The following is a 6340-nucleotide window of genomic DNA, read 5'->3' on the forward strand; positions in this document are numbered from 1 at the left end:
ACAAAAAAGCCTTGAAAAATTGTTGGCGACTGCCACACTCTTCTGAAAACATGAATGTATTACTGGCCACAAAAAGGTTGGGGACCACTGCAGTAAGGTATGGTGCATAAGGGATGGTAGGTAATGCTGTTTGTTAGCGCTGCAATTGTTTAATCTATGAGGCTATTCTGCATTTGAAGAAAGTTGTTAATCTATGCACATGAAACTATGAGGATACTACACAGTAGCAGAATTCTGTTCAGTGTTCAAATCTGCATAGAACAGAGATAAGGAGGATAAAAGGCTGTGAGCAAGGGGAATTTCCTAGGTGAGTGCTGTCACAGTGAAAGACAGGAGGAGCTGCTGGAGAGAACTAGTGAGTGAGTGACCGCTTTGGAAAGTTTAGATGGGATTAATTCACTAGGCATCTGATTCTTCTACTGTAACTGACTTCTCCGTGCCCTGCAGCAATAGAATCAAGCCCCCAAGGAATCTCTCCAGTGGATAAAACAGACTACTAGAATGGAAAGTCTATGTGAAAGAGACAGTGCACCCAGTTCTGTTCTAAGTTACAGCAGTGTAACCCATTGGCTGACACCAAGGTAAGTGAGAGCAGAATGTGGCCCTGTGACATTACCTTAAGGGAGATCAGAGGAATGATCTTGTACCTGAAAGATTCTGAATTCTATGGTAAAAGACTATGTACTGTTTTCCATAGCTCAAAAGTAGGGCTTTTTGGAATTTGTCCCGAATCCTGGGATACAGTTAAATTAGGCTCCCCTGTAGTTAGTACACATGCTCTGTGATGTATGCAATCATTCCATTCTGGAAAGCCTTGCATAACCTGAATTTTACGTAAGTCAGAAATGTATATTGTGCAAGCATAAAAAACAAACAATTACAAAAAAAATATTGCATTTACCTTAATCCCAATGTTATCCTGACTCATTGAAGGCTGCATTTTGGTGGTGGATGATAATAGGCTTAATTTGTAGATGAGGAAGGAGAGGAGGAGACAGGCATTATGTCATCAGGGTCGTCAGAGGGAGTTTTGGAGGTGGAAGGCTGTGGAGATGTGGACATTGCAGGCCTTTCAACCTTTCTTACAAACTTATTGAGAAATGACTGGATAGTGGCCTTTTTCTTCTCTTCTTATATCTGTCTATAACAGGCCAGCGTTTCATCAATGCCTCTGTTCGCTTTCAAGAATTGTGAGGAATTGCCATTGCAGAGTCAATCTCATGAAATGCAAGTGCCATCTCCTTGGTGTTGAAGTGTCGTGGCTCTTCTACTTCTTCAACATCCTCAGCTTTGGTCTGCTTTTTTACTTTTGCTGCTTCTAATTCCATGAGATCCTCATTTGATAATTCAGCTCCATGGGATTCGATAAGCTCATCCACATCACCAACATCAACCTCCAGCTCAAGCTGCTCGGCAAGCTGCACAATTTCATCTGCCACCTCCTCATCTGTTTCGTCTTTTTTGAAATCTTTAAAGCTGTGTATGAACTGTGGGCACGCTTTCTTCCATACAGCATTCAAACAAACTTGGGTAACCTCTGCCCAGGCCTTAGCAATGTTTATGATGGCTTGGTAAATGTTATACGATTTCCAAAAATCATGTAAAGTCTTCCCAGTCTCTCTGTCAGTTGCTTCTACTGCCCGTGCAAATATTCTTTGTAGATAATAGGCTTTAAAATTATCAGTGACCCTCTAATCCATGGGCTGTAGGATTGAAGTCGTGTTAGGAGGCAGAAACATGACTTTTACATTAGGGTGAAAGTCATCTAAATGTGCGGGATGTCCAGGAGCATTATCAACGATAAGCATAATCTTGAATGGGATGTCGTTTTCTCTGCAGAATTTTTCCACTTCAGGGATAAACAAATTTATAAACCAGTCTTTGAAAAGTGCCATTGTGATCCAAGCCTTTTGATTTGAACAGAAACGAACTGGAAGGGTAGCCTTACTAATGCCTTTAAATGCATGGGGATTGTCTGAATGATAAACAAGCAACAGTTTCAATTTGCAATCTTCAGCTGCATTACCCCCAAGCAAAAGTTTTAGCCTACCTTTCGCAGCTTTAAACCCTGACATTGTCTTTTCCTGTTTTGAAATGTATGTTCTGTCTGGCATTTTTTTCCCAAAACAATCCAGTTTTGTTGACATTAAAGATTTGCTGTGCTGTATAATTGCATTCTTCTATAAGTTCTCCTAACACTTCGGGATACTCTTCAGCTGCTTTTGTATCAGCACAAGCAGCCTCACCACTCACTTTTACACTGTGAAAATTTGCACGTTATTTAAATCTATTAAACCACCCACGACTAGCCACAAACTTTGTGTCAGGATCACTGTATTTTCCCTTTATGTCTTAGAAAATACTTTTAGCCTTCGCTTGAATAATCATTAGGCTAAGTGGCACACAGTTTTTAATTTGATCTTCCATCCACATTGTTAATAACTTTTCCATTTCATAGATAGCACCAGAATGCTGCTTCATTATGACTGTTGATTTTAAAGGAGCAGAGCCTTTCACATGCTTTTTTATGCATGCACTGTCATTCAAAATACTTTTCACTGTTCAGGTAGCCAAATTGAGTTCACAAGACAGGCTTTGTCCACCTTCATACTTTTTCACTATTTTCATTTTCTGCTCTAAATCAATTTTCTTTCACTTACGAACTGGTCCTGCACTCTTGCTATCAGTTGGTTGCTTTCCAGAAATGATTTGAATGAAATAATAGGGTGAAATAACAGAAATAGAGTATCACTGAAATAACACGAGACTGAGGGGCTGTGAGAGTGAAAAGCCTTCCCTTGTAGGAGATGCTACTGTTGTCTTCCTCCACATGCTGCACTACAGTACTTTGCCTTCCTTACGCTACACAATATTTTCCGCAACTCAAAAATTTTCTTTATGCCTTATGGAACTTTTTGCGTAAGGTCAAATTTGCATAAGTTGGGTCTTGTGTTACCCAGGGAGCATCTGTACTGAAGAGAATTTTTGCATCACAGGATCTGCAACCAAGTTTATTACACTTGAAACAGAACTCAGCAGCTCTTTCCCATCTTCATCAAACTGCTGTTACTGCTGTACCTTGCTATTTAGTGCTCAGAAATGACAGTGCTGTTGCAGGTTTAAAGAGAATAGAGAATCGGGGTGAAATTCACCCTGCTGTGTAGAGGGTCAGCACAAGGCATATATGTGATACTCAAAAAGTAGTTTAAAATTGAGTTTAATAGTGAGTATGCTTTGTACTGGCCTTCTGTAGAGGGCATAAAAATACACTCACAAGTGGTCTGGATTTCATTCAAACTGTATATCTTACTGCCCCTGCAATCAAGACCTTAAAAGTCACACATTTATTATACCTTTAAAATCCTGCAGGACTAAATGCAGAATTTTATAAATGTGTAATAAATATGCAGAATGACTTAATTCATAAAACAGAGGTTTATGGTTGCTCTGGTCTACAGACTACTGGAGCCATTGTCCACAGATGGTGTCTTACCCTTTTCAGTCATGTCACCAGAATGCCACAAGATATTCCGGAAAACACCATTCTCCGGGTGGCTTGTAACGTCTGGGATAAAATTCCAGCAACGGAAGGGTGGAGATGGCCCTGAGGCAAGACTCCCCAATTATCTGAGTGCATCAAGTCTATTCAGACATTGGACTTGTGGCCTGTTAAGCCCTTGCAGCTGTTCAGGGAGAGACCAAATGTGAACAATCATTTGGCTAAGTGTTGAAGAAGAAGATTTAGTCTTGAACCCAAAGTTGGCTCTTGTGCACATTAAATACTACTTTAACATGCAGGCTTTATGGTTTAAACATCTGAGAAAGCCAATTAAACTGGTCTCTAATCCCACATTTTCTTGTGTGCTAAAGCTTCTGCATAGTTACAATGACTACAGGGGATATGCTTGCTGAAAAAGTAACATAAAAACAAGGAACTATATTTTATTGCAATTATATAATGTACATACTGTACAGCACTTGCAAAGACTATGCCCTTATGCAAAGCAATCAAAACTCATTTCACGAGCAAATACTGCAAGGCTCATGGTTTTTCCAAGTACTGTATCACCTCATTTAAATTAGCACTAAGCAGCATGTCTCTCAGATTATGTAAAGTTGACACTCTCATTCTGAGCATCCTAAGAATAAAGAAATTAGTTGTGCATGTGTATGTGAGAGAGGAAAATGATGGGGAAGTATAAATCCAAATTGGCACACGAGACAAAGAAACCTATTGGTCTAAATTCTGACTTGTTAAACCAACGTAAATCCCAAGTAACTTTATTAATTTGAGTGATGTTATTCTAGATTTACATTGGTGGTAACTGGGCCCAAATTTGGTCCAGTGCTTTAAAAAATATCAGAGAAAAAATAGGTGGATAAGTTAAAGCTTGACAGAGGCTCTTATGAAACACAGACAATTAACTGGGTCAAATTTAGCAATAGGCAAATATCTAAAAGTTCAGCCTTTCAGTATTGCACGGATAAGCACTGAAAGAATGCATATCTAGACTTTATCTGAATTCCTTAACTCTGCTAAATTGCCTGGACAGCTCACTAGAACAGGCTCTCTGATATTTAGACTATGAGAGCCTTAAGTGAGCAAAAATGGAAAATTTATATTATTTATTTAAACACATTATCTGCAAACCTCAGAAAGGGCTTGGTTCCAATTTAGGGCAAAGTTTGGGTTACTTATTTTGTCTGCGCCAGTTTGCCAATCTCTAGTCAGATTTTCATATGAATGAACTGTCTTTGGACATATTTTCCAAAATATACGACAGTTTTTTATTTGAGGCTGGATTATGAACTCTTTATTAGGGTGGTTAATTAATCACAGTAAGCTCACGCGATTAACTCAAAAAAATTAATCTCACTGCTAAAAAATAGAATACCAATTGAAATTTATTAAATATTTTCAGATGTTTTTCTTCCATTTTCAAATATATTGATTTCTGTTACATCACAGAATACAAAGTGTACAGCACTCACTTTATATTATTATTTTTATTACAAATATTTGCACTGTGAAAAAGATATACAAAATAGTATTTTTCAGTTCACCTCATACAAATACCGTAGTGCAATCTCTTTATCATGAAAGTTCAACTGACAAATGTAGATTTTTTTTGTTATGTAACTGCTCTCAAAACCAAAACAATGTATTGTTTTTGTTTTTATTACAAATATTTGCACTGTAAAAAAATAAACAAAGTGAGCATTATTCACTTTGTATTCTGTGTTGTAATTGAAATCAATATATTTGAAAATGCAGAAGACATCCAAAAATATTTAAATAATTGGCATTCCATTATTGTTTAACAATGCACTTAATTTTTTTAATTGCACACTTGCCCTACTCTTTATACATTGGGACTACTCATTGTGAATAAGTAATTACAATTGACCTTAATAGGGCAACTTGTGTGAATAGGGCCTCAAATCAGAGGTCATCCCTAATTCAGAAAAGTACTTAAGCATGTTCAGTGCGACTTAAGTTCGTGTTTAAAGTTAAACATATGCTCAAGTGCTTTTTTGAACTAGGCTTTGGTGCCTGATCCAAAGCCCATTAAAGGCACTGGAAAGACTCCCATTGACTTCAGTGGGCTTTGGATCAGGCACTGAGTGCTCACCAGTAAGTGCAAGGATTTCACAATCTGTCCTTTAATTTTTCACAATTACAGTAAAGACAAAGTGTAGAGATCACATTGTGTTCTCCTTTAACTCAAATTGTGATTTGATTTTGTTTTTTTTACTAGAGATCAGAGAATAAATTAGTATTAAGGGACCAATCCTGCATTCGTTGCACATCCAAGTCATCCCATTGAAATCAACGCATGTCTGCCCCAATGTGGTTTGTACGACGAGTTCACATCTGTGATTGCATTCCTCTAATGCTGAGATGGAATCCAGATTAGCATGCTAAAATTTATTTTCTAAAGATTGCAAGGGGCGGGGGTGGGGAAGAAAGAGCTTTCTTAGAGTACAAAGAGAAATGGTTGCTCTTGTCTCAGAATAAAGTATGAACAGAATCCATTTAAAAACAGCACAGTGCTTTAGGCCACTATTTTTCTTAATTAATTCTCTACTTATAGAAAAACCACAATGGGTGAATTGAATGCAATAATTAGGAAAGTTGCTGCTGTCTGCCACAACATAGGATATTAATGTCTTTTCTCATCAATCGCTCAATGAGATTCATCCTCTGTGCAGAGAGCTATCACAGGGTCTATGCACAACACAAGTCCCAGATAAACTCTGTTTTGAAGTAAGTCAAGTCACACTGATGTAGTCATAGGCCTTCTGCTAGCACTATGAACAGGGGATGAATTTTACTGTC

The 6340-nt window shown here is 37.9% G+C and overlaps 1 pseudogene; it reads right to left on the reverse strand.

Moving 5' to 3' along the window:
* Nucleotides 1-1181: 1181 nt before the first annotated feature.
* Nucleotides 1182-3506, reverse strand: LOC115652687 (annotated as a pseudogene).
* Between the last annotated feature and the right edge of the window lie 2834 nt (nucleotides 3507-6340).

The sequence above is a fragment of the Gopherus evgoodei genome, chromosome 5, assembly GCF_007399415.2.
Source record: "Gopherus evgoodei ecotype Sinaloan lineage chromosome 5, rGopEvg1_v1.p, whole genome shotgun sequence".
Taxonomy (NCBI): domain Eukaryota; kingdom Metazoa; phylum Chordata; order Testudines; family Testudinidae; genus Gopherus; species Gopherus evgoodei.